The following is a 27,362-nucleotide window of genomic DNA, read 5'->3' on the forward strand; positions in this document are numbered from 1 at the left end:
AAACTATAAGCAAGTGGGTTAGAGTCATAGCTGAGTAAAAGTCTGAAGCAAGAGCCTGAAAGACTTTGGTAAAAGACAACGGCATGAGCTTTAGATCATGGAGAGTATGCCCTATGAAAGCACCCACATAGTGAGTGAGTCTGGCAACTGGCATATTTCTCCTTAAATGTATGGCTGGCGAACTCAACTGGTCACTCAGCGTTGTCCAGCAATCCTACATTATTTCTCCTGCCTTCTGGATCTTCACACTCCCTTTGGTTGGCCTTCATCACTTTTAGCTGCCAGCCCCCCTCCTTATTTCAGTAGAACATGGAAACAATTAGACAAAAGCTACTTTGTTTATTTTTCTACCAATATATCTACTAACCTACCTGCTCCTGCCACTCCTCCATAGACAATGCACCAATTGCAGGCATTCCTACCTAAGGTCTGTCCTTCCCCTTCTGCACTGGGTTCTCTTTTCCCCACCCCAGTTTATAGCATTCTCTCTCTCTCTCCCTCTCTCTCTCTCTCTCTCTCTCTCTCTCTCTCTCTCTCTCTCTCTCTCTCTTTCTCTTTCTCTTTCTCTTTCTCTTTCTCTTTCTCTTTCTCCTTCTTTCTCCCTGTCATATCACTTGTGCCTTCCTAATGGATCATTATCATCAGCATATAAGTAAACAAGCTCTAATAATTCTTGTCTTTATTCAAGAAAAATAATAGACCCTCATAACCCACTGCCATATTATGAGAGTATTTCAAAAAGTTCAAGACAAAGTGGAATTAAAAGATAAATTTACTCTGATGCAAAATAATGTACAGAATGAACAGTTCTTTCATAATACACATTTTTCATGAACTTTGTGAAGACCCTTCACATGCATGGATATCACATTTTTTTGCACCAAAGTAAGCTTCTAAGAAAAATATTCCCCCTCTTTTGAAGATTTATTTATTTGCTTGAAAGGCAGAGTGACAGAGAGAGGGACAGCCAGAGAGAGATATCCCATCTTCTGATTCACTCCCCTAATGTCCACAATAGCCAAAGTTGGGTCAGGCTGAAGCCTGAACTCCATTCGGTATCCCACATAGGTGGCAGGGATCCACACACTTGAACTATCATCTGCTGCCTTTCAGGTGCATTGCCAAGAAGCTGGATCAGACGCAGAGGAGGGACTGTATCCCAGGCACCCTGATATGGGATCAGGATGTCCCAAGCAACAGCTTAACCCACTGTGCCACAATGCTCACATAATTCCATTTTCCACAGACATTTTGGGGGTATCCTCACATTTTCTTGATCTGCAGAGACAGACTCCTTGAAAGCTTTGCCTTATCCTCTGTCTTCTCTTCCTCATTTCCTGTCCTCTATACCTGTTCTGCTTATAATTTTTAAGCGCTACTTTTGAAATGTAAGATCTGTGCACAGAAGTATCCAATTATAAGAAACTTATAAGTAAAACATTATGTTATAATTAAAACATTAGCAGCATCACAGAAGCTCTGCTCCTACCCCTCCTAATTAAGAGGCCCTCCGTTGTTTGAAGTATGATGACTATTCTGGAAAAAAGTAATTTGGGGAGATTTTTGAGCTTTGTATAAATGGAATCAAATATTGCTGTTTATGTGTTACTGAATTCTTCCTTTCAGCATCATGTTTGTGATTTATACAGTTGGACATAGCTCATGCATTTTCATTACTCTATAATAATGCATTTTAATTTGTCTAGTCAATGGTTATTGATGGACATTTGATTGCTTTCCAGTTAGAAGATATTATGACTAATGTAAATATTTGTGCATACCTTTGATACACAAGTACACAAATTTTTGTTTGGTTGATACCTCCTAAGAGTGATTTGCTGAGTCATAGATACAGGCACACTGAACTTTAGGAGATAATGGCTAAGTGCTGACCAAAGTGATGGTACCAATTTACATTCCCACTAACAGTGTGTGTGTTGAGGTAGTTCCAAATTGCTTCTGGACTTAACATTATGAGCCCTAATTCTATCTCTGAGTAATTATCTCAGCATAATCTTAAGTTGATTTCCTGATAATGATCAAGCTAGAGAGCATCCTTGATTGTTGTCTCTCACTACTTTATTCAGTCCATCATTAAATCCTGTCTGCTCCAATTTCAAAAACACATCTCAACTCTGAGCACCCTCCAACATCTCCATTGACAGCACCCTAGTCCACTTCCCAGTGAGCTGGAATCTTCCTCCTTGCCCCCATTCTGTCTGCCATCCAGCAGCCACATTGATCTTTTGATCACTTCCCTTCTGTCTTTAAAATTCTCAGATGACTTCCTCCTGCAGTTAAATGAGGTATAAACTTTGACTGACAAGCTTGAAACAAGAGCCCCAGGTTTGGTGCCTCCACACTGCCTGTGTTCCCCTTCCTGCACACGTCCCACAGTTCCAGCTGTCACTGCCCCTCAGACACCAGGTTGGCTTCCTCATCAAGGACTTGCATTCACTGACACTTTGCCCTGTCATCTTCCAGATCACCACATGCTCCTCTCTCTTCATACACATTGCCCCATGCCTACCAGCTGACTCTCCTAGCTCCATATACTGCATCATTTTCTCCATAGTAGTTGAAATATTATTCATTTACACATGTATTATCATTGCAACTTTTATTTGCTTTCACCTCCACTGTAAGACAAGCCATATGCAAACAGGCAGGCTCTACAGAAAAGAGCCTATAACATTGAAGAACCTCAAGACATATTTGATTCATTGATTCTATGTTTATCATGCTCAGAAGGTTTTTCATTGTTACTGGTTTCTCGGTTGGACTAACAGTACATATTGCTTACAAGTTTCTGTGGAAAATCATAGAGCTATTTTATATCCTTAAAAAGACATGGGTTTTCCTCAAAATATTGTATTTATGAAACGTCTACATAGTCAAATGTTTTTTATATACACATCATTACTTTACTACTGTGATCCAGAAAAAAAGATTTAGTGCAGTTATGCTCAAAATGAGTACTGGGCCCTCATAGCAGGGCCAAGCGACTGGGAAAAATCATTCAGAGACACACTTGGACACGATCAAGAGGCATTTCACTGCCACAGAACAAGGCAGGAAAAGGATCCCAAGACAGACAGCAGGAGACAGTCCTAGGATTAGAGACCAGGTTTTTCCCATATCGGTGTGAGGAATGGCTTATTTTCTGGTGACCTCCTGGGCAACTATTTGAACCAACACCAAGAACCACAAGGGGGACTATTTTGAACGACCACTAGGAAACTTAGAAGGGCTTTTGTTTAGTATCAATTATATATGTGTGTGTTTTTATAAAAGTAAATGCATCACAAAAACTAAATTCGGGCTTGATCCCAACCTTTCTAGAGCCAGCTTCTCTTGGGTAAAGGAGGAAGTGGTGGTTGTGTTTTTAAGTCACTATACAGGTTACATTAATCTTCCACTGGAATGACTGCAGCCCCCAGGGCAGTGGCCTGACTGCAGAAGCACAGAGGACTGGCTCCTGGGAACACAGCAAACTCTCCTATCTCTCCTAATTGGTCAAGACTTAGCATAACTCCTTCCTCTCCCAACTCCAGCAGGCGCTTAGTAAACAGTGCACTGGCAGACACCAGTGTTTGGACCTCTCAACTCTGTGGGCGAGAGGAGTCTTCCTTCAGTTGGACCGAAAACCAATACCTCATGGGTGCCATCCTGACTAGATTTTGTGAAGGGGGGTGGTGCAGGAGACAAAATGGTTGAAAGGAAAGTAGGAGCTCCCAGTCTCCAGCCGCAGCTACAACCTTAGGTGCCTACAGAGGTGGTCCGTGTGACATGTGCAGGAGACAGGTACAGAAGATTGGGTGGGCAGGGAGGGTAGTGCTGGGGATAGTGTTCTTCCCACTTGCCTTCACTTCTTGTCCTTGCCCTGGACAGCCACAGCTTCTGTAGCTTTACCCATGGTCTCTTCATCCCCCAGGAACTGCATGGGTTTGACGGGCTTCCAGTTAGCTCCATGATACCCTCTTCAGAGAGACCCTTCGATGCTTGGCAATGCCCCAAAGGCTGTTGCCATGCCTTGCGATCAGTACCCGTTTCCCCTCCTTGATGTGGAGCAGGATCTCTTCGTTGCAGGAGGGCAGGGCTGTGGCCATAGTGTCCTTCAGACTCTCCTAGGAGGGCAGCTGATCTCCAGTGAAGTCTGCATACTTACCATCCTTAGTGATGTTGCTGTGGAAGGGATCAGGCTCCATGGGAGGCAGAGAGACATCATAGGAGCACTGCCAGATCTTCACCTGGGCCTCACCATGCTTGGTGGCAGTTTCTGCTTCACTGAGACCTGTCACAGCCTCCCAAAGTGCAGCTTGTTGAGGCACCAAGTCCCCACAGCTGGCAGCCACATCTGGTCAGTGACATCCAGCACCATCCAGAGGATCCAGTCTTTCCTGCACTGAGGTAAAGCAGTTGTCAGATTCATAGCCAGCATCTTGCAGGGCCTGCCTGCCATGCTTCGCACCCTCGTAGCCTACCTGGCCTAGGTCAGCATCCTACCAGCTGCCAAAGTGGTTCTCCAGGTTCCTGGCGCTCTTGCCGGCCAGGATCAGCACCAGCTTCTAGGCGGCTGTGGCAGTGAGACAGAGATGAGGCGCCAGCTCCATATTTAGATGTTTCAAAATATTATTTGTTACTTTCAATTTTATTGCAGATAAAATAGAAAGCATCAATATGCAAAGGAGAAACTATAAATCACCTCCCTGTCACTCAAAAATATTAAAAATTCTGCCACTGGGAAATAGTTAGGGATTATATATTTTTAGAAGTTATTTATTTATGTAAAAGTTGAGTTAGCAATGAAAGAGGGAGATACACAGAAAGACAGAGGGAGATGGCCGGCGCCACGGCTCATTTGGCTAATCCTCTACCTGCGGTGCCGGCACCCTGGGTTCTAGTCGAGGTTGGGGTGCCGGATTCTGTCCTGGTTGCACCTCTTCCAGTCCAGCTCTCTGCTGTGGCCCAGGAAGGCAGTGGAGGATGGCCCAAGTGCTTGAGCCCTGCACCCGCATGGGAGACCAGGAGGAAGAACCTGGCTCCTGGCTTAGGATAGGTGCAGCGTGCCGACCGTAGCAGCCATTTGGGGGGTGAACCAATGGAAAAGGAAGATCTTTCTCTCTGTCTCTCTCTCTCTCACTGTCTAACTCTGCCTGAAAAATAAGAGAGAGAGAGAGAGAGAGAGAGAGGGAGGGAGAGAGAGAAATCAATCCGTCTTCCATCTGCTGGTTCATTCCCCAAATGGTCCCAACAGCTGGGGACAGGCCAGGCTAAAGCCAGGAGCCAGGAAGTCCACCCAGGTCTCCCACATAGGTGGCAGTGGCCCAAGCACTTGGTCCATCTTCAGCTCCTTTCACAGGCACATTAGCTGGATTGGAATTGGAGCAGCTGGGACTCAAACCAGCACTCATATGGGATGCTAGCATTACAGCTGGTGGCTTAACCCCCTGGTCCCAGTAATTGTATTTTGATGCTTACATTTGCAGGCTTCTTTGATATTTTAATATATATTATGTTAAAATAGAATCAAAGCATGGATAATGTTTTGTAACCTCTGTTTTTTGGGTAAACCCATCATGAGCTTATAGTATATATAATTCCATATAATTTTAATGCCATCCCACATATAGTTTATTCCTTTCTTTTCAAGTAATTCTCTATTTTTTTTATTTATTTGACAGGTAGAGTTACAGACAGTGAGAGAGAGAGACAGAGCGAATGGTTTTTCTTCCGTTGGTTCACTCCCCAAATGGCCACTACGGCTGGAACTACACCCATCTGAAGCCAGGAGCCAGGTGCTTCCTCCTGGTCTCCCATGCGGGTGCAGGGGCCCAAGCACTTGGGCCATCCTCCACGGCCCTCCCGGGCCACAGCAGAGAACTGGACTGGAAGAGGAGCAACTGGGACTAGAACCCGGCACCCTCATGGGATGCCGGTGCCACAAGCAGAGGATTAACCAAGTGAGCCACGGCACTGGCACCGTAATTCTCTATTTTTAAAGTCCCAAATTATCATATACATTTTCTATAGTAAGTAATGCTATGGCAAATACATAAAGGACTTAATCTTGATAGAAGAGTAATTTTTTCTCAAAAATAAATACCTAAAAGTAAAATTGCTGAATTTAAAGGTAAGCAGGATTTAATGGTTTTTGAGACATAGTGTAAAGTTGGTCATTTTCATATACATTTCCTAGGAAGACTTCTGCAGCGTCTCAGGTTTCTCCTTCAAGGGCACAGGAGTCAGTTAGGGAAATAATTGTTACAAAACTGAGAATGGAGCAAATCTCTTGAGATGTAGGGCAGAGCACTTAATAGCTTCCCATGTGAATTCAAAGAGAGGAATTCCAAGAAGTCTCCTAACTTTCTCTTTCCTACTTCATTGTTTCCACCTTTACAAGCTATTTTAAATATTCTGTTGAGTAGCAATGGTTCATTTTTAATGAAACAAATTTTAGAGATAGCTTCATCACAGACTTGATTCGAACCAAAATTGTAAGGAAAGCAGACCTAAGTTTCACAAGACATGTGACAAAAGTCTGACCAAAGAAAAATTGTGGAGAGCCAAACCATACAGAAATTAGGAAATACTAGCCTCCATATTAGACAGTTGTGATTTGATTTTTTTGTGTGGGGTTCTGTGCTTCATTTTTTTTTTTTTTTGATTTCTACCTAGATGCACTCTAAAATGATGAAAGCTAAATGACCTACCTTGCCTTCCAAGTGCTGGCAAATTCAGTAGAGGCAGCACAAGCAAGGGGAGGGAGTCACACATCCCTCGTGATGGAGTCGAACCACCACTCTCAGCACATAGCAGGCAATCAAGGGATACTTGTGGACTAGAGGGAAGAATGGAAGTCTGGTTTTTGAGAAAGCCCTGTGTTAGGGGCAGACATCGTGGTGTGGCAGGTAAAGCCACCACCTGGGATGCCAGCATCCCATAAGAGCACCAGTTCATGTCCCTGCTGCTCCACTTCTTTTCCAGCTCCCTACTAATGGCCCAAAAAAAGAGTGGAAGATGGCCCAAGTTCTTGGGCCCTTGCTACCCATGTGGATGACCCAGTTGAAGCTCCTGGCTCATTGCTTCAGCCTGACCCATCTGGGGAATGAACCAGTGGATGGAAGATCTCTCTCTCTCTCTCTCTCTCTCTCAGTAACTCTGGCTTTCAAAATAAATAAATAAATCTTTGGGAAAAAAAACCCTATGTAGCAAGAGTGATATAAAAACTAAAACATAGCTCTTGCTCTCACAGAATTCAATGTAAAGGAAAAAGAAAGACCAAAACATCAGTATGAATCAATGCACTATGTCCTGTTGGTTGCTATTTGATATTCCATAAAGGGGCTGTAGAAAAGCCATATTGTTGGAATTCAAACAACAAGAACATCAGGGAATGGCAAGCTGGGTCACAAATGATGCCTAACACTTTGTGATGTTGAAGTGACCAAGAAAAGAATGTTCTGTGAGGAAAACACAGCAACATGAACAAAGCAGAAGGGGAGGCGATTGGTGTGGTTCTTGACTCTGTTCAGCAGTGCTGGTGGTGGTCATCTTAGAGCAACAGGATGATGGAGGATGCTTACAACACACAATTAGAGTTCTTTCTAACACTTGGTAGAGCTTTCTATAGCAGGATACATTCTTGCATATACCCTTTAATAGTGTTACAATCATTTCTCCAGTATTTCTTATTTTTGAGCTTTGTTTCTTCATTGTTCAGGACTTGGGGATTTCAGTAATTAGATCAGTAAGATAGTAACTCACTAGTTTGCTTAGTAAGTTCATATCTGGAGTTCAATTTTGAAGACTCAGCACTAATAGCTTTGTGAGAAAAGAATCACAAAACTCACATGGCATGTTGGCCCTCTTGGTCTGCTCGGTTTACAGGTATTGGCAGAATAAGCAATGCATGTCATGGGCAGAGTGATATTATTGATCTCTGTACTTCACATTCAATAGTCTCTGAGTCACGGTACCACCCCAAGTTATACTTAGAAGTGCAGGGAGAAACCTCATCTGCCTGTCACTGATTCAAGTGCTGGAAATCAGCTCTGTATGGTATATCAGCCCCCAACACAGCTGTGAATAGCTTTGAATTTGAATCATTTTGAGCATAATATGAAATAAGGGGCCTATTTTTAGATTCTACTTAATTATCTGCAATAATCAAGCACAAATCATGGTACTTTTCTCCTTGGTATTCCTTCTCTCGCCTCTGTCCTTTCCTTGGAGGTGTGAAGGCATGGATACACACAGGCAATGGCCCAGGCCACCTGTGTGGTGAGCACATAGTGTCATCAGTGGCCTGTGGATGGCCACAGACAGAAGAGACCTGCAGAAAAGGCCCAGGGTGGTTAGGTCACCCCTATGTGAAACAAAGAACCATCAATAGAGAGCCAGCCTTCTGCTGTGAGCAGTGCCCTGGCCACTCACTGCCCCTCAGTTTTTCTCATGACTTCGTTCTTTGCCTGCCTCTAGCCTCCCACATTTCAGTGCTCCAGCACTTTGCACATTCAGGGAAACAGATGCCCACATTTAGTTTCCATTTACCTGTCCTTCAGCCAGTGCCCAAACTTACGGCTGAAATTTGCTTTGACTGACTCTCAACATACTCTAATTTGTTATTTCTAAACAGTAAAAATAAACACTGTGAACAGCAATCAAAATACTTGCTGAGCAGAAACAAAAAGGGAAGACAGGTGAGGTCAACTTGATAAAAAAATTCAGAAGTGGCTTACTATGGTATTTTTCCCAAATTGATTTTTTTTTTGGCTTAGGAAGCCACAGACAGTTACAGGATCATGATTTTCTAGCCCAGTCCCAAATGAATGGGTGAACCAGGGATGCCCACATCACCAAGTGTGCATTCTGGTATACAAATATATTCTGCATTTATTTGTCAGGTTGGAGTTAGATTGAGCTTTTAATCATGTACACCAGTGTTTTCTTGATGACATCAGAGGAATAAAGAGCCAGAATCATCTCCTACTGAATGATTTGAGAAAGACTTTTTCTTTTTCTTAGGGTACTGCCCATACATAGGAGTGTGTGTGTGTGTGTGTGTGTGTGAGAGAGAGAGAGAGAGAGAGCGCCCTGCCCCACATACTGTCAGAGCCAGATGCAAGTTAGAATGTGCGAAGGGGGTTGGGGAAGGAGCCACTGATTCACTGGATATGTAAATGTTTGTTAGTAGAAAATCACATGGAGATTCACTCTTCAAAGCTCACAATGAGTGGCTGATTGCAAAAGGACAGGACCTGCTGAGCACTGACTGCCTAAGATTTTGTCAGCACTTTCATTGTGAAGCCAAATTTCCAATGCTTAAAACTCAACTGTAGAAAAAGTCTGAGATACTGTGAGACTAAGGAGACTCCACAACTCCTAAACTTTTTAAACATAGATAATATTATCAGTTCAAACACTTGGACAATGCTACAGGGCATGGGGCTCACCGGTGGTGCGATGAAAAGTAGGGGGTTCTGGGGTGGGAAGCTCCCAGGAAGGAAGGCGTTTATTAGTTAAAACACTGTGTTAAAAGTCAAATTTTAAGGGGCCAGCTTTGTGGCACAGTGGATTAAGCTGCAGCCTACGATGCCAGCATCCCAAATGGACATGATTTCTTGTACCAGCAGCTTTCTTCCAGCTCATTGCTAATGCAGCTGATAAAGCAGTGGAAGATGGCCCAAGTACTTAATCCCCTGCTACCCAAATAAAATACAACCAAATAGAGTTCCATGTCCCTGGGTACCACCACCTGGTCACAGCCTGGCCCAGCCCTAACCATTGCAGCTATTTGGGGAGTGAATCAGCAGATGAAAGATCTTTTTTCTTTCTTTGTCTCCCTCTCTCTGTCACCCTGTATTTCAAATAAATACAACAAATATCTTCATTTAAAAAAAAAACTCAAAGTTTAAAATCTGACACATTTTCTATGATTTGTTGGAAATATTTTTAACAAAGATCCTTGTAACAAATGACTGGAAAAATTAATGTAAAACACAGTTTCACAGTTTTTTAAAAAATCAGCATAGGAAAGTGAAATTGTTACACAAAAATATCTGGAGTTAATTCCATTTTCTAAATTTTTTGTGGACACAGAAAGAGATATTTATTTCGATTTCAGGTGGAAGAAGATGTGTTGGACATTAAGGAGGGAATGGGATGATTTCAAATGTAGAGTTGCTGGCAGGGGGGAGATGTGATGAGACATCAGGGATCAGAAAAATACAAGTCAAGTGGGAATAAGGTGAACTTAACCTTGAAGCTCAAAGATCCTGAAAATCACTCTTCATTCTTAATATTCAGCAACACATCTATAAAGTCTTAATTAGGACTTGAAGTTTATCTTCATTAGTTGCAACTCTCATTTACTCAATAAACATTTATTGAGTACCTATCCATGGTAGGCACTGACTCAGGCACTAGAAGAATCAAAGTGACTAAGACCATTTACCCTTAAAGAGCTTACAGTCAAGGGATGGAGAGCAGCATATGAATGAGTAAATGCAAAGGTTGCAATGAGTAGAACCAACAGAGAGTGGACACCCAAAAAAGAAAGTGACTGATTTTGCCTGGAGACAATTGGAAAGGCTGCATCACAATAACATGAGCTAAGTTGATTGTTGAAGTGGTAAAAACAGAAAAGACCATTTAAAGAGAGCTCACTGGAGGAGAAGGCCAATGACAGTCTGGGGGACACCACCAAGAGAGCGTTGGAGTGGAAGAAAAGCCAGTGAAAGAGAAGGAAGGAGAGAGGGATAGACATAACAGAAGATCATGAGCCAATTCAAGAAAAATGTCCTGAGGTATCATGAAGATGAGAACTGAGGGGGTAGGCGTTTAGCACAGTGGTTAAAATGCTGCTTAGGATGCCCGATGCCCAAATCAGAGTGCCTGGGTTCAAGTCCCAACCCCACTCCCAGTTCCAATCTCCTTCTGACCCTGCCACCACACAGGAGACTGATTGATTGAGTTCTGGTTTCTTGGCTTTGGCCTCGCCTAGCTCCAGCTGTTACAGGCATTTAGGGAGTGAACCTGTGGATGGCTTTTCTCTCTCTCTCTCCTCTCTCTCTCCATCCCTCCCTCCCTCCCTCTCCTCTTTCTCACTGTCTTCCCAATAAAATGAATTTTAAAAGATGAGAACTAAGAAGATTTAAAGTGGAAGGAAACTCTGTCACATGCTGCAGCATGCATGAAATTTGAGGACATTGTGCTAGTCACAAAAAGAAGAATACTAGGTGATTCCCCTGTATGAAGTACTTAGAGTAGCCAAATTCATAGACAGAAAGTGTGATGGTGATTGCTGGTGAGCAGAGAAATGGGAAATGAGTGTTTAAAAAATATAGTTTCAGTTGTACAGACAATAAGGGTTCTGGGCATTGGATGCTGGTACAAGTTGTACAACATTAGGAATGTATTTAGGCCGGCGCCGCAGCCCACTTGGCTGGTCCTTCATCTGCGGTGCTGGCACACCTGGTTCTAGTCCCGATTGGGGTGCTGGATTCTGTCCCGGTTGCTCCTCTTCCAGTCCAGCTCTCTGCTGTGACCCGGGAAGACAGTGAAGGATGGCCCAGGTGCTTGGGCCCTGCACCTGCTTGGGAGACCGGGAGGGGGTGCCTGGCTCCTGGCTTTGGGTTGGCGCAGTTCGCCAGCCGTAGCAGCCATTTGAGTGGTGAACCAATGGAAAAGGAAGACCTTTCTCTCTGTCTCTCTCTCTCACTGTCTAACTCTGCCTGTCGAAAGAAAGAGAGAAAGAAAGAAAGAGAGAAAGAGAGGAAGAGAGAGAGAGAGAGGAAGGAAGGAAGGAAGGAAGGAAGGAAGGAAGGAAGGAAGGAAGGAAGGAAGGAAGGAAGGGAGGGAGGGAGGGAGGGAGGGAGAAGAAAAATCTGTGGAGAGGCAGAAGTGGAAAAAAAAGGAATGTATTTAATACCATGGAAATATATACTTAAAATGATTTCCCATATACTTAAAATTATTCATATGGGAAATGTGTTATATGTATTTTAGCACAATAACAATAGAAAAAAAATCAACGCCCCAGTCCCCTCTCCAAAAAGAACCTAAACCTTTGGTCTGACATAATGAGGATGTTCAGTCCATCTGTGTTGTTTATTTATTAGTATTATTGTCATTGTATCTATTTATTTGAGAGATAGATAGAGATTCACACACAAACAGTTTGACATAGGTCTCCTGCCTCCCACTGGTTCCAACTCAAAATGCCTGCAACAACAGCCAGGCCAAAGCTTGGAGTTAGGACTTAAATCTGGGTCTCCCATGTTCATGGCAGGAGCCTGGTTACTTGAGCCAGCCTCACTGCCTCCCAGGGTCTGCTTTGGGAAGAAGCTTCATCAGCAGCTGGAGCCAGGATTGAATCCAGGCACTCCCTAGTGGGATGAGGATGAGGACAAAGTTAAATACTCAATCTAATGTGTTATCTTCTTGCATCTTTTTTTCTGATTTCAAGTGGAGAAAGAGCAGCAAGTTCCTAAGTTTAGGAAGAAACGGTTTCCTAATTCACAATCTATTTCTCTTTTAAATGGATACAGACCAATGTAAACTTCTTTTTCCTAACCTTGCAGTGAAATATTAACTTGTCCTCCCTCCAGGTCTCCTTTGGCCTTAGGTCACTTAGGCCCTCCACAACCAGCCCCGACTCCATTTGTTGCGATCTTATGCCCTCAACACCGATTGTCCCATAAGGTTTTAAAACTCAGAAACCTTCCAGTAAATGGTGTTTAGACTTGGCTCTGTCCAATGACCTATATTTTTGCAGTAAATACTTTCAGCCTTGACTTTTTTTGAAAGAATACACATTGATGGGTAAAAAAGAAAAGATGTGCATTGTCTTTAAAGTTTCTTAGCACATCTCCTCCGCACTATTAGCCACTGAAAAAAGTAATTGCTGTCTCACAAGCTCATTAACATTTATATCATATGTGTTGGGATAGCTTCTACAGTCCTAGGTACAATATGTAGGTTTCCTCAAACTGTTGGCCATGTCTTCATGCTGTTAGAGGCAGTCCAGGCTGCTACGTCAATGAATCAACAAAAGTCATTATATTTCTCATCTTCTTTGTCTCTTGCTCTCCTCTGACTGTCTCTCATTCACATGCACACATATGCACAAAGAAACATAAATGTCAGGCACACACTTCTTCTTAGCCTGTAGTGCAATATTTGAAAGTCATAATGCCCAATGATAGTAGCACCTGCCCCCACCTCCACCACCTGGAGAAAAAAAGTGGTGTGTAGGCTGCCTCCTTGAGTTGTGTGGTAAGGAGGTCAGAGTCAAGAAGATCTTAGGGGAAATCTTGGCTCCGCCACTTCATAACTTGGATTTGTGCCACGTTCCTCAATCTCTCAGTCTCTTACTTTCTCATCAGAGCAGTTAAAGCTGTGCTTTGTAGGGCAGATGTCTGTGAAAATTTGCTGAGACCCTAACAGAATAAAAGCTGTCGAACTCCAAATGGTAGTCAGACAAGGCTTCCAGCCCATTCCATTGGACGGCCTGAGCAGCCCTCTGGACCCAGCAGGACAGTCTTTCCAAGGCCACTGTCGCACACCATAAGACAGATAGCAAGAGGAAATACACAAATCCTCCTTGACACCCATATGCCAGCTTTGAAGAAGAAAACGGAACTCCATCTGTAATCCCAAAGAAGAATTTTGGGTATTGCCTCTTGAGGGGGGTGTTAGGTAGGAAGTCAGATATGAGCTTATGTGTGTGTGACATAAAGGCCTAAAGAAAAGACATCTATGTCCATCTTAGGCATCTGCATCTCAAAGTCATCTGATAACGTTTCAGGGGCAGCCCAGTATTTGCATCCTGCCCTGCCCCCTCCTACCCGATAATCTGCCAGGTGGGGGTCCTCGCCCCTTCTGACTGGCAATCTTCCTCAGCCTTCCAGATGCAGCCCAGTATCTGCATTTCAAATATCCTTCTCCAGATCCTAATTCTCCAGGGGGTCTTGCTCACCCTTCCTCTAAACTCAGGACAGCGCCAGCTAGGCTTCCTCCTGTCTGATACCTTCAGGGGAAAACTCAGATAGGAGCTTCTTAATATCTACATCCATAAAATCCTTTGTTTCAGGAGGAGATGTATGAAGACAAAGACCCATCTCCTTAAAAACCCCCGGCCTCAACCAGACTGCTCACTCTGCCCTCTGCCTCTATGCTGAGTCGCCCACCTGCCTGCCCAGGTGTAATCTCTCCATGCAGCCATGTGACCTTGCTCCTCCCCCCAGTCCGAGCGACTGGGCACTCTCTCTCAGGTCCTGTCTGGAGAGGTGCTCATCCATTCTTACAGATGTCCTTTCCCTAATAAACTTTGCTACTTTACTTTCCAAAAAAAAAAAAAAAAATTTGCTGAGACCATGGGCAAGGCAGATGCCCTGGCATGTGACAGGTACACAGGAAATGTCCTCTTCCTCCTTGTCACATGGAGAATATTTAGCTGTTTATAAGCCAAGGGACCAGCCTTACAGCCAAGGCCGTGCTGTCACATAAACTCAGGAAATGAGTGAGGAATTTATCACTGCTGGGGGAGGGAAAAAGGGAAGGAGAGGTAGGAAATCGCAACAGGCTGAAATGTGGAAAGCCAGAGGAGCACCCAGCAGCCCATGCGTTGATGGTGACTGTGTTCTGGTGCTCCCATACTTGCCACTCTTGGGCCATCCACATGCAGTGCCTGCACCTCATGGAAACAGAGAAAAATATGAACTAGCAAGCTGATATTATCAGATCGCAGAAAGGCACTTCTAGAAACACTAATTAGATTTCTTTCAGCCTTTGTTAATGCAGCGAGTTTCAGGAGATCCCACCTCTCAGAACACTTATAAAGAAAATTTGTGTGCAGGACTGTACACGAGTAATACCTGTTTGATGCTTCAGGCAACATGTTACCATGGTACCAGTCAGATTTGGTCTTCATCAGAGAATGGAAATTAAAACTGACAATGCTTGAGTACAAATGTTTCTGTTTGTCCCTGTGAGCAGGTTAGTGCTTGCAAAGGGAAGAAGTCTGGTTTGGTTATTATTGCTTCCTGGTTTTGAAACAATAGTACATTAAATGTGTAGGATGATAGTGTAATACATGCAGAGAAACAAAGAATCCCCCAGAGGAACTCATTTTTCTTATATATTTATACTATCAAAGGATGTGGAAACACCAAAAAGCAAGTTCTTAATGGTCAGAGTCATTGGTGTCATCTCAGAACCAAAGAGGGGTGTGGGTAACTGATGGGAAGCAAGTGCAAGATTGATCTGGAAGCCTAATTGGCTATTTTTATGGCTTTAGGATTCTGATCTTATATTAGAGCTATAAAATATCCATTGCGCTTCAGGGAACACCTGTGCATTTGGCTCTCATAATAAAAGAAACATTGGAAATCAAGAGAGGTAGCTTGCTGTGGAGAGAAACAAGAGGATGATTAGCATGAAGCTCAGGAAAGTGGTTGCAGGGGCAGGGGAAGGAGGCACAGGGAGGAAGGGGCTTCCTGGACATCAGTAACGCTCAATTGCTTATGTTGAAAGGCCTTTTATTATTCCTCTTGCAGAGCTCCATATAGACATTACTGACACTCACAATAGATATTTACTTAAAAACCTAGAGAGAGAGAAAGAAAATAGAATATGGCAGGAAAATGGATTGGAGGCAAGGGATTAAATTTGACTTAACTGCTAGCTGGCTGAAATGGAGGCACACTACCTACCATTACGGAGATTTGGTTTTCTCACCTGTGAAACCAGAGCATGCTGAATGGCCACTGTACTAGCTTGCAGCCTGAAAACTCTCCGAATCTAGGTGTATCACAGGAAATACAATATTGCTGAATTAATCATCTTAAGGAAATATAAGCACTGCCTTGTATTTATGCAAAAACAAAACAGTCTTACAGCTACCATCCAGTCATCCATGCTGCTTTGAGTAGCAGTGTGTTATTCTCTTATTCCAAATGAACTCCAATGGGTAACCCAACAGTTTGTTGGGCAGAATTATGAATGTTGTTTTTCATGCAAGACGTTATGGAGTCAGCCACAGGGCTCTTCAATATGAAAGCTGGAGGTTCTGTGTGTCACAGACACCCCACACTTCTCTCAAATATCTTGTTGGATTCTCTGAATGAAAATAGCAATATACCAAACTCAAGAGACATTTAATTATATCATGCTCATCAAATGTGCAACCAATGCCATCATATACTACATGTTTCTCCCAAAAGTACCCCCAAATAATTACACTTTTCAGAATGGGACTGATATCCCCTTTTAGTTTGCATCAAGAAGACATAAACATCCTGTACCCTTATTGTTTTAAGTCAACAGTGCTCATTCGTTCATTTAATTCATTCATTCATTCATAGAGGAACTATGATGGGCAAGTCCTGTGCTGGCCTCTGGTTCCTATTTGATTTCTCAGAGCACAGATATGTGGTGTGATTGTTACAGAAGTGGCCTGGGATAGTTCAGTAACTTTCCAACACTGATGCTCACTCAGCCCCTTTGGATTCCTATGTGCAGTGAGAACAGAAGGATCTGGGCTGCGGTCTTCTATTTCTTATTTTGCTGCAGGCTCAGATAGAGGGATCAGCTCCTTAACCTCCATCCCAAGTGCAGTGCTCTAGTGCACCCTGTGAGGGTCCCAGGCCAATCTTTTCCCCTTGGGAGATTGTGGGAGTGTAATGTTAAGCTCTGAAACCTAGGGCAAATTTCTAAGCCTCTAAGACTGATTTATCCTGCCCCCCGAAATAGGGAAGTATCTCCATGGTTACTGTGAACACAATGAAGGTTGATTTATGGCACCATGCACATAAAGAGCTGGTCTCAAGGGTTGGCACTTAATATTGACTCAAAGAACGTTATTTGTGCCAACTAACATAATTACACACACACTTGTGCAGCAAAGGGAAAGCAACTGTCCTCAGAAAACTCAATTCTGGTAGAGCCTGAGTAAGGGAGCCAGGCAGTAGTGATTTGTCTCAAAAATGTCCAGGCATATTCTCCTTGGAGAATATGCAAAGCTAAACACAGAGGTCAGTGTTGCTGCACAGCAGGCTAAGCTGCTTCTTGTGACAAATCCTGGCTATTCCACTGACTGCTCTGCTTTTGACCCTGCTCCCTGCCAATGCACCTGGGAAAGCAATGAATGATGAGTGGGGCACACAGATCCCTGCAAACCGTGTGGAGACCAGGATGGAGTTCTTGGCTCTGGACTTCGGACTGGATCAGCCCCAGCCATTGAGCCATTTGGGGAATGAACCGGTTGATGGGAGCTTGTCTCTGTCTCTGTCTCTGTCTCTGTCTCTCTCTTTTTCTCTCTGTCACTCTTTAACATAAAACAAATTATTAAAAAACTGTAAATACACTCTTAAATGGAGGGGAACAATACAGGGCTCCAAATGTGCTGTGGTATCTAGGGAAACTGAATCAAAAGTGATGTCATCATGAGCCTGGTCTGAAAGTGATTTTATCAGTCTCCTTCAATAAGAGTTTAATATAATTATAATATATATATATATATATACACATACATACACAGTCATAGTCAGTGAGAAGTTTTCCATACATCTTTGATAACATGTGAAAGAATATAAGCCCTTATTTTTCTAATAATAAAAATTATCAATAAAGGAATTATTCATTGTAGATATTTAAAGAAATGAGAAACCCCTCAAGAAATTAAATTTGAATTCTGTGAAATCCTTCTCACACAAAAATCCAGAGAACAACAAAAACATACCCACAATTTATTTGAACTTTTAGCTGCTGTGTTTTTCTCATTTCATTTATTTCCTATTATTTAATAGGTAGCTGGCATTTTTATTTTATTCTATTTAATTGACAGGCAGAGAGACAGACAGACAAAAGGAGATCTCCAGTCCATTGGTTCACTCCCCTCAGATGCCCACAACAGCAAGACTAGGCTAGGCCAAAGTCAGGATTTAGAAACTCAATCTAAGTCTCCTACTCGGGTGACAGGCATCCAAGCTCTTGAGCCATCACCACTGAATGCATTAGCAGGAAGCTGGAACTAGGACTTGAGCCTAGTCACTCCAGTACAGGATGTAGGCATCCCAAGTGGCACCTTAACCACTAAGCCAAATCCCCACTCCATTCCCACTTACTTTTAATGTGTTTGATTTGTCTAGAGAATTAGTAAGTGGTATCTTGTGAGATGCTAGGTAGAATTTAAACCCACATGCAAACAGAGAAATTAATTCTATCTACTAAGTCACCCAAAGGATAGCCCAGGTACCTAACCATTCAGCCCTGGGATTTCTGGACTGTTGCAATCAATTTTACAGACCTGTCTTCTGTATCTTGAGTACTACTCTGTGCTTAGAGCCTGCTGTTGATTTACAGAATAGACCTTCAACCAAATACTGAAGAGATGATTTAGGCATTTTATAGACGAATAGAGCTAAGTCATCTTTAAGGCTCAAATTTACTAAAAATCATGTTTATTCTAGTCTATAAGTTAATGTTTTATTAATACTCCGTTCATCCATTTTGGTGGATCTATTAAGGTAATGATTAATGTTTAAAACATTGAAAAATCATTCAAAAATGGGTGTATTGAACATCCAATGCAAGAGACTTGAAAATACATGTTATATATTGTCAGTATTGAAGTTGAGTATTAACTTCAAATGTATCAGACATGACAAAAAGTAGGTCATTACTTTTATTTCCAGAGGAAACAATTAAAATTATTCTGAGTTTGGAGCAGACAGTTGGCCTAGCAATTAAGATGTCCATGTCCCACATCAAAGTTCCTGGGTTTGTCTGGCACCGCAGCTCAATTGGCTAATCCTCCGTCTGCAGCGCCGGCACCCCGGGGTTCTAGTCCCGGTTGGGGCACCGGATTCTGTCCCGGTTGCTCCTCTTCCAGTCCAGCTCTCTGCTGTGGCCCGGGAAGGCAGTGGAGGATGGCCCAAGTGCTTGGGCCCTGTACCCACATGGGAGACCGGGAGGGGGTGCCTGGCTCCTGGCTTCGGATCAGCACAGCGTGCCGGCTGTAGCGGCCATTTGGAGGGTGAACCAATGGAAAAAGGAAGACCTTTCTCTCTGTCTCTATCTCTCTCTCTCTCTCTCTAACTCTGCCTGTCAAAAAAAAAAAAAAAAAAAAAGTTCCTGGGTTCTATCCCCAGTTTCTGCTCCTGATTTAGACCCTGAGAGGCAGCAGTGATGCCCAAGTATTTAGATTCCTGCCACCCCCATGGGAGACCTGGATTGCTTCCCAGATCTCATCTTCAGCTCAGCCCCATTCCAGTTCACTGTTAGGAGTGAACAAGTGAATGAAAATTTCTCTCTGTGTGTGTGTTTGTCTGTGTGTGTGTGTTTGGTGGGGAGTTTTATCTGTCTCTCTGCCTGTCAAACAAATTTTAAGTTTCTTTAAATTACCCTGAATATGATGTATTTTGGATCTTTTGGATTCAGCTTTTATAGTTTACCTTTATATTAATGATTCCAAATTGTTTTCCTCTGCTTTGGCAACAAAAATAAAAAAAGTTCTTAGTTAAGAGAAGGAAACAAGAGAAGTTAATTTGGAATCAATAGAACATGTCTTAGTGTCTAAATATGACTTGTTTTGTGTATATTTAATAGATTTTCAAGTTAAGTGCAGGTTCCAGAGATAAACATGTATGTCTATAGCATCATTTCACTGAAGCAGTTCCACCTGTTTCATGCCTCCTTTTTTAAGACTTAAGTATTTATTTTATTTATTTGAAAGGCAGTGAGAGAGAGAGAGGGGGAGAGAAAGAGAGAGAGAGAGCGCGCGCACTTCTTTCCCCTGGTTCACTCCCAAAACAGTTGCAGCAACTGGTTTGACACCAGGGTAAAGCCAGGAGCCGGGGGAACTTCATCCTGATCTTCTATGTGGGTGGCAGGGACCCAAGCTGTGGGGGTATCTTCTGCTGCTTTCTTAGGTTATTAGCAGGAACAGGATTGTAAGAGGAGTAGCTGAGACCAAAATGGGATCCTGGCTTCATTAGTGGCACATTAATCAGCTGCACCACAGCATCAGCCCCAGTTTCACACCTCTCCCTATCCCCACGTGTAGAATGTGTTTTGCTTATTCTCATTTTCCAAATGGGGAATTGAAACCCAGAAGATTTAACTCTGTGGAAAAGGTCAGGACTAAGTGGGAAGGTTTAATCCGGGTCATAAAAAGAATCTGCGTTTTGTCCTCGGTGTCTTCATTATAAAGCGCCTCCAACAAAATTAAATGTGATGCAAATCCTAGGAGTTACTCCTTAAATCTTTAGAACATTATTACTGAGATGCCCTTATCAACTTTTCTCATCTTAGATGGCCAAGAAAGGACAGCAAAATTATTTATCTTATGCTGAGGTTTGATATTTTAGTAGAAGAACTCAAACTCTGACTTTTATTTCAGCTGTATTCCAATAGGGATATTAGGTAATGAATGAAGTAGTCATTGACCTGGAACAAGATCACTCTGCTGTAACATTTATTTTTAGATAACCACTTTTAAAAAGCAATTGTTAATATATTCCAATGAACAAAATGCTGGCTACCAGGATTTGAGAAGCAGAATAAAATGTAATCCCGAGTTACTGAAGGCTGATATACTTGGGGTGGTATGGCGGAGGTGGTTTGTTTTAGTTCACGGCAATAAAAGCAACCAGGTGTTTCTTAATATTGCCAACAGAACTGTAGTAGAGATGTTAAAGGAAGGAGGACAAAGGAAAGAGGGCATTTGGAAGGGCAGAGGCTTGATTCTGGAAAAGTTCAGTTAGGTATTGATTCCATTGACACAGCAGCCTAAAGGTGGAAAATTAGTCTGTATTTTATTATCCAAAATTGGGTGCATTCCCAACCAATACCAAGTGTAATGGGCTTGGTATCCTGGAAAGTTCCATCTATTAACACTTGGTTTTCTTAGCATCTTTTTCTAATCACTCAGGATTTTAGATACATGGCTTCATTAACACCCCAAATATTCTAAGCTGAAACTTGAATTGTATAAAATGTGCATATGTATACACCAGTAACTGGGGCAAATGCTGAGTGAATAAATAAGTGAGCAAACGTTCCAACTAAGACTGAAAGAACAAGTGCACTTACCTCGCCTTTGACCCACCTAATTACATCTCTGACCTGATGAGGCGTTTTACACATCTCAAGTCTGTGGCACAGTTTCTGATCCTTGGTAGACACAGCAAAGAAAGAGAGATACTGAGGAGTGCCTGGAAGAGAGACAAAGAGTAGGGCAACAAATCACTTACTTAATCAAATGTAGAGTACACTATTGAGATGCTCTTGGTTTAGGCATTCTGAGTTTTGGGGGAAGCAGGATTGGTGTTCTTAATTTTTTGTTCTGATTTTTATTTCAGGCAAATTTGAACTATAATTGGGAATTTGCTAAGAAGATAGAATTTCTGAAGCAGTTTCTATTTTTCTCTAATAATTAAAACAGTGTTTTGTTAATGTTTTAATTTCATTTAATCCTCCCAGCTGCCTTTGAAGTTCTATTATTATCCCAATCATACGGGTCTGGAGAGAAGATTGACTAGGTACTTTATTATCCCGATGTCACTGATTAGGAAACAGAGGTGCAGAAATGTAACTTGCTTAAAGTTATAGGATAAAGAGAACAGAACCAAGTATCATAATCAGAAATCCAGCACCAGAGACAACACATGTACCCCAGCACCATACAGCAAGCCATATTGACTCAGAAATCATCTCATATTCTGCCCTACCTATTAATATAAAACTACAGAGAGGAAGCACCAAGTGAGAATTTGGAACCATAATCCACAAGTGTCTGTTGCAAATTATCTTTGGTATTATTGCATCATTTGAATGTAGAATAGGACTCAGCAAGTGTGATATTCATGGCGAGGGTGGGGTACTTTTCAACAGGAAAAAGCAACACCTGTCAAGGTACAGGGCCTGTTTCAGGAAAAGCTAACTGTTCTGAGCAACTGCTCGTAATGAGGGTGGTTCTAGAGAGGATGTTGTTGGCTAAGTTTGGAGGACTGTGTTGGAATCAGGTCTTCCTTGAGGCCAAAAAAGGTGGTAATTCAGGGAAAATACCTGTCCACTTTCTAGAGGAAAGGTAAGAGCACATGGCAGAAAATGGGTGAATCAGCAAGCGTGTCATTTATTTCCTATCTTTTTATTGACTGTGGCTGATTACAGTAGAGTGAGAATGACTGTAGGGGCTGGCACTTGGTGTAGTGGGTAAAGCCACTGACTGCAGTGCCAGCACCCCATGTGGGTCCCAGTTCCTGTCCCAGATGCTCCACTTACAATCCAGCTATCTGCTATGGCCTGGGAAAGCAGTGAAAGATGGCCCAAGTCCTTGGATCCCTGCACCGGCATGGGAGACACAACATGGAAGAAGCTCCTAGCTCCTGGCTCCTGGCTCCTGTCTTTGGATCGGTTGCAGCCATCTGGGGAGTGAACCAGCAGATAGAAGACCTCTCTCGCTCTCTCTCTGCCTCTGCCTCTCTGTAATTCTGTCTTTTAAATAAATAAAATAGATCTTTAAAAAATGTAGTTAGGATAGCAAGTTCTAGAAATACTAGCCTTCTAGCTTCCCATTTGAACTGCTGAAATATTTTTACCAGGGGAGAAAGAGTAGCCAAAAGAAAGGTTGAGAAATGGCAAGTTCAGGTGAGAACTCAGTTCTTTTGGCTGTGTTTGTTTTTAACTGAAGCGTTGGATAGAATGATTAGGGAGTTAGGTTTATTCTGACTGGAGGAAAAAGATCTCTGATAATAGTGAGGCAGAAAAACACCCGGAGACATTTCCCTACAAATTGGTAAACAGGGAATTAGGCATAATGACAGTAAATATAGGCTGTCAAGAAAACCAATCAAAGCCAATAGCTGACAGCAACTACAAGGTACCTCTGAAACAATCTATCAGCCCACACAAGTGTGTTGATAAGGTTACAAAGCTGATTCTCTAGCAAATATATCCAATTTACAAATTTCAGGTAATTTTTGTCACCTCCAAGGCAGACTCCATGAGCAAGCTCAGTGAGTTATTCTCATGACGATAAACATACCACCTTTCTGAGAATTGCCATCATGGCTGATGATTGTTCTTTTCAATGGCTTTAATACAACAGTAAGTATATCTTTTCTCTGTAGGAGTAGATGTGATTTTTTTTTTTGATAAATCACAGTTAAATCTTGTGAGTGGCAACAAGCACTAATTATGATTTTATTTTTTAAAGATTTTTTAATTTATTTGAAAAGTAAAATGAAACAGAGAGGGGGAGACAGAAAGAGAAAGAAATCTTCTGGCTGCTGCTTCACTCCTCAAAAGGCCACAACAGCCAGGGCTGGGCCAAGTCAAAGCTGGAAACAGAGAACTCCAACCAGGTCTCCCACATGGGTGGTAAATGTCCAACACTTGGGCTGTCTTCCATTATTTTCCCAGGTGCATTAGCAAGGAGCTGGGTTAGAATAAGAGCAGCCAGGACTTGAACTGGTGATTTTTTATACTTTTATTTAGTAAATATAAATTTCCAAAGTAGAGTTTATGGATTATAATGGCTTTCCCCCCATAACTTCCCTCCCACCCTCAACCCTCCCATCTCCCACTCCCTCTCCCATTCCATTCACATCAAGATTCATTTTCAATTCTCTTTATATACAGAAGATCAGTTTAGCATATATTAAGTAAAGATTTCATCAGTTTTCACCCACACAGAAACACAAAGTGTAAAATACTGTTTCAGTACTAGTTATAGCATTACTTCACATTGGACAACACATTAAGGACAGAGATCCTACATGGAGAGTAAGTGCACAGTTACTCCTGTTGTTGACTTAACAAATTGACACTCTTGTTTAAGGCATCAGTAATCTCCCTAGGCTCTAGTCATGAGTTGCCAAGGCTATGGAAGCCTTTTGAGTTATTCCGACAGGGTCATAGTCAAAGTGAAAGTTCTCTCCTCCCTTCAGAGAAAGGTACCTCCTTCTTTGATGGCCCGTTCTTTCCACTGGGATCTCACTCACAGAGATCTTTCATTTAGGTTCCCCCCCCCCCCCAGAGTGTCTTGGCTTTCCTTGCCTGAAATACTCTCATGGGCTTTTCAGCCAGATCCAAATGCCTTAAGGGCTGATTCTGAGGCCGGAGTGCTATTTAGGACATCTGCCATTCTATAAGTCAGCTGTGTATCCCGCTTCCCATGATGGATCGTTCTCTCCCTTTTTGATTCTATCAGTTAGTATTAGCAGACACTAGTCTTGTTTATGTAATCCCTTTGACTCTTAGACCTATCAGTGTGATCAATTGTGAACTGAAATTGATCACTTGGACTAGTGAGATGGCATTGGTACATGCAACTTTCATGGGATTGAATTGGAATCCCCTGGCACATTTCTAACTCCACCATTAGGGGCAAGTCCGATTGAGCATGTCCCAAATTGTACATCTCCTCCCTCTCTTATTCCCACTCTTACATTTAACAGTGATCACTTTTCAGTTAAATTTAAACACCTAAGAATAATTGTGTGTTAATTACAGAGTTCAACCAATACTATTAAGTAGAACAAAAAAATACTAAAAGGGATAAAGTATTAAACTGTACATCAACAGTCGGGACAAGGGCTGATCAAGTCACTGTTTCTCATAGTGTCCATTTCACTTCAACAGCTTTCCTTTTTGGTGCTCGGTTAGTTGTCACCAATCAGGGAGAACATATGATATTTGTCCCTTTGGGACTGGCTTATTTCACTCAGCATGATGTTTTCCAGATTTTTCCATTTTGTTGCAAATGACTGGATTTCATTGTTTTTGACTGCTGTATAGTATTCTATAGAGTACATTCCCATAATTTCTTTCCAGCCTATTGTTGCTGGGCATTTGGGTTGATTCCAGGTCTTAGCTATTGTGAATTGAGCTGCAATAAACATTAATGTGCAGACAGCTTGTTTGTTTTCCAATTTGATTTCTTTTGGGTAAATTCCAAGGAGTGGTATGGCTGGGTTGAATGCTAGGGTTATATTCAGGTTTCTGAGGAATCTCCAGACTGACTTCCATAGTGGCTTGACCAGTTTGCATTCCCACCAACAGTGGGTTAGTGTCCCTTTTTCCCCACATCCTCGCCAGCATCTGTTGTTGGTAGATTTCTGTATGTGAGCCATTCTAACCGGGGTGAGGTGAAACCTCATTGTGGTTTTGATTTGCATTTCCCTGATTGCTAGTGATCTTGAACATTTTTTCATGTGTCTGTTGGCCATTTGGATTTCCTCTTTTGAAAAATATCTATTGAGGTTCTTGGCCCATCTCTTAAGTGGGTTGTTTGTTTTGATGTTGTGGAGTTCCTTGATCTCTTTGTAGATTCTGGTTATTAACCCATTATCTGTTGCATAGTTTGCAAATATTTTTCCCATTCTGTCGGTTGCCTCTTCATTCTCCTGACTGTTTCTTTTGCAGTACAGAAACTTCTCAATTTGATGCAATCCCAAATGTTAATTTTGGCTTTGACTGCCTGTGCTTCCGGGTCTTTTCCAAGAAGTCTTTGCCAGTACCTATAGCTTGCAGGGTTTCTCCAATGTTCTCTAATAATTTGATGGTGTCGGGTCGTAGATTTAAGTCTTTAATCCATGTTGAATAGATTTTTCTGTAAGGTGAATGGTAGGGGTTTTGCCTCATGCTTCTGCATGTGGAAATCCAATTTTCCCAGCACTATTTATTGAATAGACTGTCCTTGCTCCAGTGATTGGTTTTGGATCCTTGATCAAATATAAGTTGGCTGTAGATGTTTGGATTGATTTCTGATGTTTCTATTCTGTTCCATTGGTCTATCCATCTGTTTCTGTACCAGTACCATGCTGTTTTGATTACAACTGCCCTGTAGTATGTCCTAAAATCTGGTATTGTGATGCCTCCGGATTTTTTTTGTACAAGATTGCTTTAGCCTTTTGAGGTCTCCTGTGTCTCCATATGAATTTCAGCATCATTTTTTCCAGATCTGAGAAGAATGTCTTTGGTATTTTGATTGGTATCGCATTGAATCTATAAATTGCTTTTGGGAGAATGGACATTTTGATGATACTGATTCTTCTAATCCATGAGCATGGAAGATTTTTCCATTTCTTGGTATCCTCTTCTATTTCTTTCTTTAATATTTTGAACTGGTGATTTGATATAGAATGCCAGTGTGACCACAATGCTAGTTCCTAAAAAATGTTTTTTTTAAAGAAAGAGATAGGTGTCACTGGCCAGGTCACTTGCTGGCTCTGAAGGTCCCTTCATCCTAATCCATGCCTACTGTCTGCTCTCATCTATCTTGGATTCCCCATCATTTGTTATGAGTATTAATATCAGTAGCTTTAGAGTACCTAGCACATAATAACCACTCAGTAAACATTTCCTGAGTAAATAAATGGAGTGTACTGACTCCAGGGAATATTTAGCAAAGTAACACCAGAGAAGAGAGTAGACAAAACAGCCTCTCAAGATTGGCTTAAAAGATCAACAGTTGTCGTGTTGATTTGTATGTTTTGGTATAAATGTTTAAAAATTGGTCTATCTATAGAGTCTTACCATTTAGAAAGCACATAAGCACACTGATATGTGCATATTATGCTGAATCTATTAGAAAGAACCAAAAGAAAAACATTCCATTATACCAACTAAAAGAACCCACAAACAAAAAGAACTGGCAATAAATGTGATAGAAACAAAAATGTATATTATGTCTCCAAGTTCTTTGTTCTGCCTTTATTTTTTTCTCCTGTTAACTTCTTATGTATTTCATCTGTGTGATTTTAAATATCACTTCTTCCAAAACATGTTTAGAGTAAAAAAGCAGAGCAGCTGCCGTGTGAAATGGAATACACCCTTGCCCAATAAAATGTCAAGACATCAAAATTCTCAATCATTTTATAGAACTCAGGAATAGCAAATAATCACCAATGTGAGCTGAAATGTCCACATATTTCATGCTGCATTTAGAACATTCAGATCCTCAGGGCACCCTTCCTGGGATCAGAGGGGTGTGTTGCAGCACCACTTCACTGCTGAGTCCCCTGGGCCCTTTCTGAGCCCGCTTCTGAGTGCCCCCTCTGTATAAGGCATTCACACATGATGTGGTGAAGCCCAACAGTGCCTGCAGAGGGAGTGCTGGCCCTCATCTTTCTTCATGGCTGCTTGTCTCCAGGAGCTAATTAGCACACCTCACAAAGCACTGATTAAAGCCTTTTTATAAAAATCTCATCTACGGTCTGGACAGAGCTGAGCCAGAAAGACATTCATTCCAGTAATGGCCCAGCAGATTGACACCTTAGGCAATCTGGGTTCCTGCTTTCCTAATTGCTGATTCAATAAGAAGTTTCTGCAGTGTTAAAGTCCTACCTGTTGTT

The 27,362-nt window shown here is 42.1% G+C and overlaps 1 protein-coding gene and 1 pseudogene across 2 annotated transcripts in view; one reads left to right on the top strand and one right to left on the bottom strand.

Annotated features, from left to right (window-relative positions):
• XKR4 (XK related 4) overlaps positions 1 to 27,362 on the top strand; it is a 496,677-nt gene that overhangs the window by 319,781 nt on the left and 149,534 nt on the right. The gene's annotated exons all lie outside the window — the stretch shown is intronic.
• LOC138850024 (phosphoglycerate mutase 1-like) lies at positions 3,866 to 4,613 on the bottom strand (annotated as a pseudogene).

This window comes from Oryctolagus cuniculus, chromosome 6, assembly GCF_964237555.1.
Source record: "Oryctolagus cuniculus chromosome 6, mOryCun1.1, whole genome shotgun sequence".
Classification (NCBI taxonomy): Eukaryota; Metazoa; Chordata; class Mammalia; order Lagomorpha; family Leporidae; genus Oryctolagus; species Oryctolagus cuniculus.